General features: G+C 33.2%; 29 non-coding genes across 29 annotated transcripts; all 29 read right to left on the reverse strand.

Moving 5' to 3' along the window:
• Positions 1-299: 299 nt before the first annotated feature.
• TRNAS-GGA (transfer RNA serine (anticodon GGA)) lies at positions 300-381 on the reverse strand. The gene has a single exon. It is a non-coding gene; the product is annotated as a tRNA-Ser (tRNA).
• A 438-nt stretch (positions 382-819) lies between these two features.
• TRNAS-AGA (transfer RNA serine (anticodon AGA)) lies at positions 820-901 on the reverse strand. Its single transcript has one exon. It is a non-coding gene; the product is annotated as a tRNA-Ser (tRNA).
• A 603-nt stretch (positions 902-1,504) lies between these two features.
• TRNAS-AGA (transfer RNA serine (anticodon AGA)) lies at positions 1,505-1,586 on the reverse strand. The gene has a single exon. It is a non-coding gene; the product is annotated as a tRNA-Ser (tRNA).
• Positions 1,587-2,022: 436 nt separating this feature from the next.
• TRNAS-UGA (transfer RNA serine (anticodon UGA)) lies at positions 2,023-2,104 on the reverse strand. The gene has a single exon. It is a non-coding gene; the product is annotated as a tRNA-Ser (tRNA).
• An 86-nt stretch (positions 2,105-2,190) lies between these two features.
• On the reverse strand, positions 2,191-2,272 carry TRNAS-AGA (transfer RNA serine (anticodon AGA)). The gene has a single exon. It is a non-coding gene; the product is annotated as a tRNA-Ser (tRNA).
• Positions 2,273-2,705: 433 nt separating this feature from the next.
• On the reverse strand, positions 2,706-2,787 carry TRNAS-UGA (transfer RNA serine (anticodon UGA)). Its single transcript has one exon. It is a non-coding gene; the product is annotated as a tRNA-Ser (tRNA).
• Positions 2,788-2,873: 86 nt separating this feature from the next.
• TRNAS-AGA (transfer RNA serine (anticodon AGA)) lies at positions 2,874-2,955 on the reverse strand. Its single transcript has one exon. It is a non-coding gene; the product is annotated as a tRNA-Ser (tRNA).
• Positions 2,956-3,547: 592 nt separating this feature from the next.
• TRNAS-AGA (transfer RNA serine (anticodon AGA)) lies at positions 3,548-3,635 on the reverse strand. The gene has a single exon. It is a non-coding gene; the product is annotated as a tRNA-Ser (tRNA).
• A 434-nt stretch (positions 3,636-4,069) lies between these two features.
• On the reverse strand, positions 4,070-4,148 carry TRNAS-UGA (transfer RNA serine (anticodon UGA)). Its single transcript has one exon. It is a non-coding gene; the product is annotated as a tRNA-Ser (tRNA).
• Positions 4,149-4,235: 87 nt separating this feature from the next.
• TRNAS-AGA (transfer RNA serine (anticodon AGA)) lies at positions 4,236-4,318 on the reverse strand. The gene has a single exon. It is a non-coding gene; the product is annotated as a tRNA-Ser (tRNA).
• Positions 4,319-4,753: 435 nt separating this feature from the next.
• On the reverse strand, positions 4,754-4,835 carry TRNAS-GGA (transfer RNA serine (anticodon GGA)). Its single transcript has one exon. It is a non-coding gene; the product is annotated as a tRNA-Ser (tRNA).
• An 86-nt stretch (positions 4,836-4,921) lies between these two features.
• Positions 4,922-5,003, reverse strand: TRNAS-AGA (transfer RNA serine (anticodon AGA)). The gene has a single exon. It is a non-coding gene; the product is annotated as a tRNA-Ser (tRNA).
• Positions 5,004-5,436: 433 nt separating this feature from the next.
• TRNAS-UGA (transfer RNA serine (anticodon UGA)) lies at positions 5,437-5,518 on the reverse strand. Its single transcript has one exon. It is a non-coding gene; the product is annotated as a tRNA-Ser (tRNA).
• An 86-nt stretch (positions 5,519-5,604) lies between these two features.
• Positions 5,605-5,686, reverse strand: TRNAS-UGA (transfer RNA serine (anticodon UGA)). The gene has a single exon. It is a non-coding gene; the product is annotated as a tRNA-Ser (tRNA).
• Positions 5,687-5,772: 86 nt separating this feature from the next.
• TRNAS-AGA (transfer RNA serine (anticodon AGA)) lies at positions 5,773-5,854 on the reverse strand. The gene has a single exon. It is a non-coding gene; the product is annotated as a tRNA-Ser (tRNA).
• A 435-nt stretch (positions 5,855-6,289) lies between these two features.
• Positions 6,290-6,371, reverse strand: TRNAS-GGA (transfer RNA serine (anticodon GGA)). Its single transcript has one exon. It is a non-coding gene; the product is annotated as a tRNA-Ser (tRNA).
• A 434-nt stretch (positions 6,372-6,805) lies between these two features.
• On the reverse strand, positions 6,806-6,888 carry TRNAS-UGA (transfer RNA serine (anticodon UGA)). The gene has a single exon. It is a non-coding gene; the product is annotated as a tRNA-Ser (tRNA).
• An 86-nt stretch (positions 6,889-6,974) lies between these two features.
• TRNAS-AGA (transfer RNA serine (anticodon AGA)) lies at positions 6,975-7,056 on the reverse strand. Its single transcript has one exon. It is a non-coding gene; the product is annotated as a tRNA-Ser (tRNA).
• A 436-nt stretch (positions 7,057-7,492) lies between these two features.
• On the reverse strand, positions 7,493-7,574 carry TRNAS-UGA (transfer RNA serine (anticodon UGA)). The gene has a single exon. It is a non-coding gene; the product is annotated as a tRNA-Ser (tRNA).
• Positions 7,575-7,660: 86 nt separating this feature from the next.
• TRNAS-AGA (transfer RNA serine (anticodon AGA)) lies at positions 7,661-7,742 on the reverse strand. Its single transcript has one exon. It is a non-coding gene; the product is annotated as a tRNA-Ser (tRNA).
• A 425-nt stretch (positions 7,743-8,167) lies between these two features.
• On the reverse strand, positions 8,168-8,245 carry TRNAS-UGA (transfer RNA serine (anticodon UGA)). The gene has a single exon. It is a non-coding gene; the product is annotated as a tRNA-Ser (tRNA).
• A 776-nt stretch (positions 8,246-9,021) lies between these two features.
• On the reverse strand, positions 9,022-9,103 carry TRNAS-AGA (transfer RNA serine (anticodon AGA)). Its single transcript has one exon. It is a non-coding gene; the product is annotated as a tRNA-Ser (tRNA).
• A 434-nt stretch (positions 9,104-9,537) lies between these two features.
• On the reverse strand, positions 9,538-9,619 carry TRNAS-AGA (transfer RNA serine (anticodon AGA)). Its single transcript has one exon. It is a non-coding gene; the product is annotated as a tRNA-Ser (tRNA).
• A 434-nt stretch (positions 9,620-10,053) lies between these two features.
• TRNAS-UGA (transfer RNA serine (anticodon UGA)) lies at positions 10,054-10,135 on the reverse strand. The gene has a single exon. It is a non-coding gene; the product is annotated as a tRNA-Ser (tRNA).
• Positions 10,136-10,221: 86 nt separating this feature from the next.
• On the reverse strand, positions 10,222-10,303 carry TRNAS-AGA (transfer RNA serine (anticodon AGA)). The gene has a single exon. It is a non-coding gene; the product is annotated as a tRNA-Ser (tRNA).
• Positions 10,304-10,728: 425 nt separating this feature from the next.
• On the reverse strand, positions 10,729-10,806 carry TRNAS-UGA (transfer RNA serine (anticodon UGA)). The gene has a single exon. It is a non-coding gene; the product is annotated as a tRNA-Ser (tRNA).
• A 608-nt stretch (positions 10,807-11,414) lies between these two features.
• On the reverse strand, positions 11,415-11,496 carry TRNAS-UGA (transfer RNA serine (anticodon UGA)). Its single transcript has one exon. It is a non-coding gene; the product is annotated as a tRNA-Ser (tRNA).
• Positions 11,497-11,582: 86 nt separating this feature from the next.
• On the reverse strand, positions 11,583-11,664 carry TRNAS-AGA (transfer RNA serine (anticodon AGA)). The gene has a single exon. It is a non-coding gene; the product is annotated as a tRNA-Ser (tRNA).
• Positions 11,665-12,098: 434 nt separating this feature from the next.
• TRNAS-UGA (transfer RNA serine (anticodon UGA)) lies at positions 12,099-12,180 on the reverse strand. The gene has a single exon. It is a non-coding gene; the product is annotated as a tRNA-Ser (tRNA).
• Between the last annotated feature and the right edge of the window lie 103 nt (positions 12,181-12,283).

Consider the following 12,283-nt stretch of genomic DNA (forward strand, 5'->3'; position numbering starts at 1 on the left):
ACTAAAAGAGCTTACTTTTCTTTGTAACTCAATTAATAGTACCAATGTATTTTTTTCTTTCATTTTTCGTGAAAGTTATTTTTTTGTCATAAAAACTTATATGTAAGCTACTGACTAAGATTTAAAATTTAATGGAGCTGATAGGATTCGAACCTACGTGGGAAAATCCCAATGGATTTCAAGTGAATCGCCTAAACCACTCGACCACGACTGCTCAGCATTTTCTTATATCTGTTCATTAAGATGGGCGAAACTAGAAAGAAAATTAAATAAAAATTAAGAATCTACTGATTGTAATTCGCAGTCGGTAGAATTCGAACCTACGCGGGAAGATACCAATGGATTTCCAGTCCATCGCCTTAACCACTCGGCCACGAGTGCTTGCTTACTTATCCTCTAGGAACATGTTGGTCCTCAAATACTACATGAAAAACAATTGAACTCCAAACTAAGCTTTGTTGCTTTAAAAACTGCATTCTTATTGACGACAAAGTCATCTTCATCGGTGTGCTACTTTTCCTATCTGATTAGTAATCATCAAAATGATTTCTCAGTCAATCCATTTAACAAAATTTTCGTATTGCAGACATATTGATCAAATTTATGAGCTATTCCTAACGGAATTGTTGTTTTAAGTGAAAATTTTAATTTCAAGATTATTAGAAACCTTTATTTGAAGAATAACTAAAAGAGCTTACTTTTCTTTGTAACTCAATTAATAGTACCAATGTATTTTTTTCATTTATTCATTTTTAGTGAAAGTTATTTCTTTGTCACTAAAACTTACATGTAAGCTACCGCTTAAGATTTAAAATTTAACGCAGCCGGTAGGATTCGAACCTACGCGGGAAGATCCCAATGGATTTCTTGTCCATCGCCTTAACCTCTCGGCCACGACTGCTTGTCTACTTTTCCTCTAGCAACATGTTAGTCCTCAAATACTATATGAAAAACAATTGAACTCCAAACTAAGCTTTGTTGCAATAAAAACTGCATTCGTTTTGAACACAAAGCCATCGTCTTCTGAGTGCTACTTTTCCTATCTGATTGGTAATGATCAAAATGATTTCTCAGTCAATCCATTTAACAAAAATTTCTTTTTGCAGACATATTGATCAAATTTATGAGCTATTCCTAAAGGAATTGTTGTTTTAAGTAAAACTTTTAATTTCAAGATTATTAGAAACCATTTTTTGAAAAGTAACTAAAAGAGCTTACTTTTCTTTGTAACTCAATTAATAGTACCAATGTATTTTTTTTATATCATTTTTCGTGAAAGTTATTTTTTTGTCACAAAAACTTATATGTAAGCTACAGACTGAGATTTAAAATTTAAAGCAGCCAGTAGGATTCGAACATACGCGGGAATATCCCAATGGATTTCAAGTCCATCGCCTTAACCACTCTCCCACGACTGCTCAGCATTTTCTTATATATGTTCATTTAAGATGGGCGAAACTAGAATGAAAATTAAATAAAAATTTAGACTCAGCTGATTGTCATTCGCAGACGGTAGGCTTCGAACCTACGCGGGAAGATCCCAATGGATTTCTAGTCCATCGCCTTAACCACTCGGCCACGACTGCTTGTCTACTTTTCCTCTACCAATATTTTAGTCCTCAAATACTATGTGAAAAACAATTGAACTCCAAACTAAGCTTTGTTGCATTAAAAGCTGCATTCTTATAGAAGATAAAGCCATCGTCTTCTGAGTGCTACTTTTCCTATCTGATTAGTAATCATCAAAATGATTTCTCAGTCAATCCGTTTCAAAAATTTTTCTTTCTGCAGATATATTGGACAAATTTATAAGCTATTCATATCGGAATTGTTGTTTTAAGTAAAAATTTCAATTTCAAGATTATTAGAAACCTTTTTTTGATGAATAACTAAAAGAGCTTACTTTTCTTTGTAACTCAATTAATAGTACCAATGTATTTTTTTTCATTTCATTTTTAGTGAAAGTTATTTCTTTGTCACTAAAACTTATATATAAGCTACCGCCTAAGATTTAAAACTTAACGCAGCCGGTAGGATTCGAACCTACGCGGGAATATCCCAATGGATTTCAAGTCCATCGCCTTAACCACTCGGCCACGACTGCTCAGCATTTCCTTATATCTGTTCATTTAAGATGGGCGAAACTAGAATGAAAATTAAATAAAAATTTAGAATCAGCTGACTGTCCTTCGCAGTCGGTAGGATTCGAACCTACGCGGGAAGATCTCAATGGATTTCTAGTCCATCGCCTTAACCACTCGGCCACGACTGCTTGTTTACTTTTCCTCTAGCAACATGTTAGTCCTCAAATACTACATGAAAAACAATTGAACTCCAAACTAAGCTTTGTTGCATTAAAAACTGCATTCCTATTGAAGACAAAGCCATCGTCTTCTGAGTGCTACTTTTCCTATCTGATTAGTAATAATCAAAATGATTTCTCAGTCAATCCATTTAAAAAACTTTTTTTTTTGCAGATATATTGGACAAATTTATGAGCTATTCATAACGGAATTGTTGTTTGAAGAAAAAATTTTAATTTCAAGATTATTAGAAACCATTTTTTGAAAAGTAAATAACAGAGCTTACTTTTCTTTGTAACTCAATTAATAGTACCAATGTATTTTTTTCTTTCATTTCTCGTGAAAGTTATTTTTTGTCACAAAAACTTATATGTAAGCTACAGACTGAGATTTAAAATTTAACGCAGCCGGTAGGATTCTAACCTACGCGGGAATATCCCAATGGATTTCAAGTCCATCGCCTTAACCACTCGGCCACGACTGCTCAGCATTTTCTTATATCTGTTAATTTAAGATGGGCGAAACTAGAATGAAAATTAAATAATAATTTAGAATCAGCTGATTGTCCTTCGCAGTCGGTAGGATTCGAACCTACGCTGGAAGATCCCAATGGATTTCTAGTCCATCGCCTTAACCACTCGGTTACGACTGCTTGTCTACTTTTCCTGTAGCAACATGTTAGTCCTCAAATACTACATGAAAAACGAACTCCAAACGAAGCTTTGTTGCATTAAAAACTGCATTCTTATTGAAGACAAAGCCATCGTCTTCTTAGTTCTACTTTTCCTATCTGATTAGTAATCATCAAAATGATTTCTCAGTCAATCCATTTAACAAACTTATCTTTTTGCAGATATATTTGACAAATTTATGAGCTATTCGTAACGGAATTGTTGTTTGAAGTAAAAATTTTAATTTCAAGATTATTAGAAACCATTTTTTGGAAAGTAACTAAAAGAGCTTACTTTTCTTTGTAACTCAATTAATAGTACCAATGTATTTTTCTTATTTAATTTTTCGTGAAAGTTATTTCTTTGTCACTAAAACTTATATTTAAGCTTCTTCCTAAGATTTAAAATTTAACGCAGCAAGTAGGATTCGAACATACGCGGGAATATCCCAAAGGATTTCAAGTCCATCACCTTAACCACTCGGCCACGACGGCTCAGCATTTTCTTATATCTGTTCATTTAAGATGTTCGAAACTAGATTGAAAATTAAATAAAAATTTAGAATCAGCTGATTGTCATTCGAGTCAGTAGGATTCAAACCTACGCGGGAAGATCCCAATGGATTTCTAGTCCATCGCCTTAACCACTCGGCCACGACTGCTTGTCTACTTTTCCTCTAGCAACATGTTAGTCCTCAAATACTACATGAAAAACAATTGAACTCCAAACAAAGCTTTGTTGCATTAAAAACTGCATTCTTATTGAAGACAAAGCCATCGTCTTCTGAGTTCTACTTTTCCTATCTTATTAGTAATCATCAAAATGATTTCTCAGTCAATCCATTTAACAAACTTATCTTTTTGCAGAATATAGATCAAATTTATGAGCTATTCATAACGGAATTGTTGTTTTAAGTAAAAATTTTAATTTCAAGATTATTAGAAACCATTTTTTGGAAAGTAACTAAAAGAGCTTACTTTTCTTTGTAACTCAATTAATAGTACCAATGTATTTTTCTTATTTAATTTTTCGTGAAAGTTATTTCTTTGTCACTAAACCTTATATGTAAGCTTCTTCCTAAGATTTAAAATTTAACGCAGCAAGTAGGATTCGAACCTACGCGGGAATATCCCAAAGGATTTCAAGTCCATCGCCTTAACCATTCGGCCACGACGGCTCAGCATTTTCTTATATCTGTTCATTTAAGATGTTCGAAACTAGATTGAAAATTAAATAAAAATTTAGAATCAGCTGATTGTCATGCGAGTCGGTAGGATTCAAACCTACGCGGGAAGATCCCAATGGATTTCTAGTCCATCGACTTAACCACTCGGCCACGACTGCTTGTCTATTTTTCCTCTAGCAACATGTTAGTCCTATAATACTACATGTAAAACAATTGAACTCCAAACTAAGCTTTGTTGCATTAAAAACTGCATTCATATTGAAGACAAAGCCATCGTTTTCTGAGTTCTACTTTTCCTATCAGATTAGTAATCATCAAAATGATTTCTCAGTCAATCCATTTAACAAACATTTCTTTTTGCAGATATATTTGACAAATTTATGAGCTATTCGTAACGGAATTGTTGTTTTAAGTAAAAATTTTAATTTCAAGATTATTAAAAACCATTTTTTGAAAAGTAACTAAAATAGCTTACTTTTCTTTGTAACTCAATTAATAGTACCAATATACTTTTTTTATATTATTTTTCGTGAAAGTTATTTCTTTGTCACTAAAACTTATATGTAAGCTACCGCCTAAGATTTAAAATTTAACGCAGCCGATAGGATTCGAACCTACGCGGAAAGATCCCAATGGATTTCCAGACCATCGCATTAACCACTCGGCCACGACTGCTCAGCATTTCCTTATATCTGTTCATTTAAGATGGACGAAACTAGAATGAAAATTAAATAAAAATTTAGAATCAGCTGACTGTCCTTCGCAGCCGGTAGGATTCGAACCTACGCGGGAAGATCCCAATGGATTTCTAGTCCATCGCCTTAACCACTCGGCCACGACTGCTTGTCTACTTTTCCTCTAGCAACATGTTAGTCCTATAATACTACATGTAAAACAATTGAACTTCAAACTAAGCTTTGTTGCATTAAAAACTGCATTCATATTGAAGACAAAGCCATCGTTTTCTGAGTTCTACTTTTCCTATCTGATTAGTAATCATCAAAATGATTTCTCAGTCAATCCATTTAACAAACTTTTCTTTTTGCAGATATATTGAACAAATTTATGAGCTATTCATAACGGAATTGTTGTTTGAAGTAAAAATTTTAATTTCAAGATTATTAGAAACCATTTTTCGAAAAGTAAATAACAGAGCCTACTTTTCTTTGTAACACAATTAATAGTACCAATGTATTTTTTTCTTTCATTTCTCGTGAAAGTTATTTTTTGTCACAAAAACTTATATGTAAGCTACAGACTGAGATTTAAAATTTAACGCAGTCGGTAGGAATCGAACTTACGCGGAAATATCCCAATGGATTTCAAGTCCATCGCCTTAACCACTCGGCCACGACTGCTCAGCATTTTCTTATATATGTTCATTTAAGATGGGCAAAACTAGAATGAAATTTTATTAAAAATTTGGACTCAGCTGTTTGTCATTCGCAGTCGGTAGGATTCGAACCTACGCGGGAAGATCCCAATGGATTTCAAGTCCATCGCCTTAACCACTCGACCACGACGGCTCAGCATTTTCTTATATCTGTTCATTTAAGATGGGCAAAACTAGAATGAAATTTAAATAAAAATTTGGACTCATCTGATTGTCATTCGCAGTCGGTAGGATTCGAACCTACGCGGGAAGATCCCAATAGATTTCTTGTCCATCGCCTTAACCACTCGGCCACGACTGCTTGTCTACTTTTCCTCTAGCAACATGTTAGTCCTCAAATACTACATGAAAAACAATTGAACTCCAAACTAAGCTTTGTTGCATTAAAAACTGCATTCTTATTGACGACAAAGCCATCGTCTTCTGAGTTCTACTTTTCCTATCTGATTAGTAATCATCAAAATGATTTCTCAGTCAATCCATTTAACAAACATTTCTTTTTGCAGATATATTTGACAAATTTATGAGCTATTCGTAACGGAATTGTTGTTTTAAGTAAAAATTTTAATTTCAAGATTATTAAAAACCATTTTTTGAAAAGTAACTAAAATAGCTTACTTTTCTTTGTAACTCAATTAATAGTACCAATGTACTTTTTTTATATTATTTTTCGTGAAAGTTATTTCTTTGTCACTAAAACTTATATGTAAGCTACCGCATAAGATTTAAAATTTAACGCAGCCGATAGGATTCGAACCTACGCGGAAAGATCCCAATGGATTTCCAGTCCATCGCATTAACCACTCGGCCACGACTGCTTGTCTACTTTTCCTCTAGCAACATGTTAGTCCTCAAATACTACATGAAAAACAATTGAACTCCAAACTAAGCTTTGTTGCATTAAAAACTGCTTTCTTATTGACGACAAAGCCATCGTCTTCTGAGGACTACTTTTCCTATCTGATTAGTAATGATCAAAATGATTTCTCATTCAATCCATTTAGCAAAATTTTCTTTTTGCAGACATATTGATCAAATTTATGAGCTATTTATAACGGAATTGTTGTTTGAAGTAAAAATTTTAATTTCAAGATTATTAGAAACCATTTTTTGAAAAGTAACTAAAAGAGCTTACTTTTCTTTGTAACTAAATTAATAGTACCAATTTATTTTTTTATCTCATTTTTAGTGAAAGTTATTTCTTTGTCACTAAAACTTATATGCAAGCTACCGCCTAACATTTAAAATTTAACGCAGCCGGTAGGATTCGAGCCTACCCCGGGAATATCCCAATGGATTTCAAGTCCATCGCCTTAACCACTCGGCCACGACTGCTGAGCATTTTCTTATATCTGTTCATTTAAGATGGGCGAAACAAGAATGAAAATTAAATAAAAAATGAGAATCAGCTGATTGTCATTCGCACTCGGTAGGATTCGAACCTACGTTGGAAGATCCCAATGGATTTCTAGTCCATCGCCTTAACCACTCAGTCACGACTGCTTGTCTACTTTTCCTATAGCAGCATGTTAGTCCTCAAATACTACATGAAAAACAATTGAACTCCAAACTAAGCTTTGTTGCATTAATAACTGCTTTTTTATTGAAGACAAAGCCATCGTCTTCTGAGTTCTACTTTTCCTATCTGATTAGTAATCATCAAAATGATTTCTCAGTCAATCCATTTAAAAAAATTTTCTTTTTGCAGACATATTGATCAAATTTATAAGCTATTCATAACGGAATTTTTTGTTTTAAGTAAAAATTTTAATGTCAAGATTATTAGAAACCATTTTTTGAAAAGTAACTAAAAGAGCTTACTTTTCTTTTTAACTCAAATAATAGTACCAATGTAATTTTCTTATATCATTTTTTGTTAAAGTTATTTTTTTGTCACAAAAACTTCTATGTAGGCTACAGACTGAGATTTAAAATTTAACGCAGACGGTAGGATTCGAACTTACGCGGGAATATCCCAATGGATTTCAAGTCCATCGCCTTAACCACTCGGCCACGACTGCTCAGCATTTTCTTATATCTGTTCATTTAAGATGGGCAAAACTAGAATGAAATTTAAATAAAAATTTAGAATCAGCTGATTGTCATTCGCAGTCGGTGGGATTCGAAACTACGCGGGAAGATCCCAATGGATTTCTAGTCCATCGCCTTAACCACTCGGCCACGACTGCTTGTCTACTTTTCCTCTAGCAACATGTTAGACCTATAATACTACATGAAACTCCAAACTAAGCTTTGTTGCATTAAAAACTGCATTCATATTGAAGACAAAGCCATCGTCGTCAGAGTTCTACTTTTCCTATCTGATTAGTAATCATCAAAATGATTTCTCAGTCAATCCATTTAACAAACTTTTCTTTTTGCAGATATATTTGACAAATTTATGAGCTATTCGCAACGGAATTGTTGTTTGAAGTAAAAATTTTAATTTCATGATTATTAAAAACCATTTTTTGAAAAGTAACTAAAAGAGCTTACTTTTCTTTGTAACTCAATTAATAGTACCAATGTATTTTTTTTATTTCATTTTTAGTGAAAGTTATTTCTTTGTCACTAAAACTTATATGTAAGCTACCGCCTAAGATTTAAAATTTAACTCTGCCGGTAGGATTCGAACCTACGCGGGAATATCCCAATGGATTTCAGGTCCATCGCCTTAACCACTCGGCCACGACTGCTCAGCATTTTCTTATAACTGTTCATTTAATATGGGCGAAACTAGAATGAAAATTAAATAAAAATTTAGAATCAGCTGATTGTCATTCGCAGTCGGTAGGATTCGAACCTACGCGGGAAGATCCCAATGGATTTCTATTCGATGGCCTTAACCACTCTGCCACGACTGCTTGTCTACTTTTCCTCTAGCAACATGTTAGTCCTATAATACTACATAAAAAACAATTGAACTCCAAACTATGCTTTGTTGCTTTAAAAACTGCATTCTTATTGAAGACTAAGCCATCGTCTTCTGAGTGCTACTTTTCCTATCTGATTAGTAATCATCAAAATGATTTCTCAGTCAATCCATTTAACTAACTTTTCTTTTTGCAGATATATTGGACAAATTTATCAGCTATTCATAACGGAATTGTTGTTTGAAGTAAAAATTTTAATTTCAAGATTATTAGAAACCATTTTTTGAAATGTAACTAAAAGAGCTTACTTTTCTTTGTAACTCAATTAATAGTACCAATGTATTTTTTTTTATTTCATTTTTAGTGAAAGTTATTTCTTTGTGACTAAAACTTATATGTAAGCTACCGCCTAAGATTTAAAATTTAACTCAGCCGGTAGGATTCGCACCTACGCGGGAATATCCCAATGGATTTCAACTCCATCGCCTTAACCATTCGGCCACGACTGCTCAGCATTTTCTTATATCTGAACATTTAAGATGGGCGAAACTAGAATGAAAATTAAATAAAAATTTAGAATCAGCAGATTGTCCTTCGCAGTCGGTAGGATTCGAACCTACGCGGGAAGATCCCAATGGATTTCTAGTCCATCGCCTTAACCGCTCGGCCACGACTGCTTGTCTACTTTTCCTCTAGTAACATGTTAGTCCTCAAATACTACATGAAAAACAAGTGACTTCCAAACTAAGCTTTGTTGCATTAAAAACTGCATTCTTATTGAAGACAAAGCCATCGTCTTCTGAGTTCTACTTTTCCTATCTGATTAGTAATGATCAAAATGATTTCTCTGTCAATCCATTTAACAAAATATTATTTTTGCAGACATATTGATCAAATTTATGAGCTATTCGTAACGGAATTGTTGTTTGAAGTAAAATTTTAATTTCAAGATTATTAGAAACCATTTTTTGAAAAGTAACTAAAAGAGCTTACTTTTCTTTGTAACTCAATTAATAGTACCAATGTATTTTTTTTATTTCATTTTTAGTGAAAGTTATTTCTTTGTCACTAAAACTTATATGTAAGCTACCACCTAAGATTTAAAATTTAACGCAGCCGGTAGGATTCGAACCTACGCGGGAATATCCCAATGGATTTCTAGTCCATCACCTTAACCACTCGGCCACGACTGCTTGTATACTTTTCCTCTAGCAACATGTTAGTCCTATAATACTATATGAAAAACAATTGAACTCCAAACTAAGCTTTGTTGCATTAAAAACTGCATTCTTATTGAAGACAAAGCCATCGTCGTCAGAGTTCTACTTTTCCTATCTGATTAGTAATCATCAAAATGATTTCTCAGTCAATCCATTTAACAAACTTTTCTTTTTGCAGATATATTAGACAAATTTATGAGCTATTCGTAACGGAATTGTTGTTTGAAGTAAAAATTTTAATTTCATGATTATTAAAAACAATTTTTTTAAAGTAATTAAAATAGCTTACTTTTCTTTGTAACTCAATTAATAGTACCAATGTAATTTTCTTATATCATTTTTTGTAAAAGTTATTTTTTTGTCACAAAAACTTATATGTAGGCTACAGACTGAGATTTAAAATTTAACGCAGACGGTAGGATTCGAACTCACGCGGGAATATCCCAATGGATTTCAAGTCCATCGCCTTAACCACTCGGCCACGACTGCTCAGCATTTTCTTATATCTGTTCATTTAAGATGGGCAAAACTAGAATGAAATTTAAATAAAAATTTAGAATCAGCTGATTGTCATTCGCAGTCGGTAGGATTCGAAACTACGCGGGAAGATCCCAATGGATTTCTAGTCCATCGCCTTAACCACTCGGCCACGACTGCTTGTCTACTTTTCCTCTAGCAACATGTTAGACCTATAATACTACATGAAACTCCAAACTAAGCTTTGTTGCATTAAAAACTGCATTCATATTGAAGACAAAGCCATCGTCGTCAGAGTTCTACTTTTCCTATCTGATTAGTAATCATCAAAATGATTTCTCAGTCAATCCATTTAACAAACTTTTCTTTTTGCAGATATATTTGACAAATTTATGATCTATTCGCAACGGAATTGTTGTTTGAAGTAAAAATTTTAATTTCATGATTATTAAAAACCATTTTTTGAAAAGTAACTAAAAGAGCTTACTTTTCTTTGTAACTCAATTAATAGTACCAATGTATTTTTTTTATTTCATTTTTAGTGAAAGTTATTTCTTTGTCACTAAAACTTATATGTAAGCTACCGCCTAAGATTTAAAATTTAACTCTGCCGGTAGGATTCGAACCTACGCGGGAATATCCCAATGGATTTCAAGTCCATCGCCTTAACCACTCGGCCACGACTGCTCAGCATTTTCTTATAACTGTTCATTTAATATGGGCGAAACTAGAATGAAAATTAAATAAAAATTTAGAATCAGCTGATTGTCATTCGCAGTCGGTAGGATTCGAACCTACGCGGGAAGATCCCAATGGATTTCTATTCGATGGCCTTAACCACTCTGCCACGACTGCTTGTCTACTTTTTCTCTGGCAACATGTTAGTCCTATAATACTACATGAAAAACAATTGAACTCCAAACTATGCTTTGTTGCTTTAAAAACTGCATTCTTATTGAAGACTAAGCCATCGTCTTCTGAGTGCTACTTTTCCTATCTGATTAGTAATCATCAAAATGATTTCTCAGTCAATCCATTTAACTAACTTTTCTTTTTGCAGATATATTGGACAAATTTATCAGCTATTCATAACGGAATTGTTGTTTGAAGTAAAAATTTTAATTTCAAGATTATTAGAAGCCATTTTTTGAAAAGTTACTAAAAAAGCTTACTTTTCTTTGTAACTCAATTAATAGTACCAATGTATTTTTTTTAATTTCATTTTTCGTGAAAGTTATTTCTTTGTCACTAAAACTTATATGTAAGCTACTTCCTAAGATTTAAAATTTAACGCAGCCGGTAGGATTCGAACCTACGCGGGAATATCCCAATGGATTTCAAGTCCATCGCCTTAACCACTCGGCCACGACTGCTCAGAATTTTCTTATATCTGTTCATTTAAGATGGGCGAAACTAGAATGAAAATTAAATAAAAATTTAGAATCAGCAGATTGTCCTACGCAGTCGGTAGGATTCGAACCTACGCGGGAAGATCCCAATGGATTTCTAGTCCATCGCCTTAACCGCTCGGCCACGACTGCTTGTCTACTTTTCCTCTAGTAACATGTTAGTCCTCAAATACTACATGAAAAACAAGTGACTTCCAAACTAAGCTTTGTTGCATTAAAAACTGCATTCTTATTGAAGACAAAGCCATCGTCTTCTGAGTTCTACTTTTCCTATCTGATTAGTAATGATCAAAATGATTTCTCTGTCAATCCATTTAACAAAATTTTATTTTTGCAGACATATTGATCAAATTTATGAGCTATTCATAACGGAATTGTTGTTTGAAGTAAAATTTTAATTTCAAGATTATTAGAAACCATTTTTTGAAAAGTAACTAAAAGAGCTTACTTTTCTTTGTAACTCAATTAATAGTACCAATGTATTTTTTTTATTTCATTTTTAGTGAAAGTTATTTCTTTGTCACTAAAACTTATATGTAAGCTACCACCTAAGATTTAAAATTTAACGCAGCCGGTAGGATTCGAACCTACGCGGGAATATCCCAATGGATTTCAAGTCCATGGCCTTAACCACTCGGCCACGACTGCTTGTATACTTTTCCTCTAGCAACATGTTAGTCCTATAATACTATATGAAAAACAATTGAACTCCAAACTAAGCTTTGTTGCATTAAAAACTGCATTCTTATTG

This window comes from Parasteatoda tepidariorum, chromosome 5, assembly GCF_982258835.1.
Source record: "Parasteatoda tepidariorum strain Cologne lab strain chromosome 5, Ptep-v5.0, whole genome shotgun sequence".
Classification (NCBI taxonomy): domain Eukaryota; kingdom Metazoa; phylum Arthropoda; class Arachnida; order Araneae; family Theridiidae; genus Parasteatoda; species Parasteatoda tepidariorum.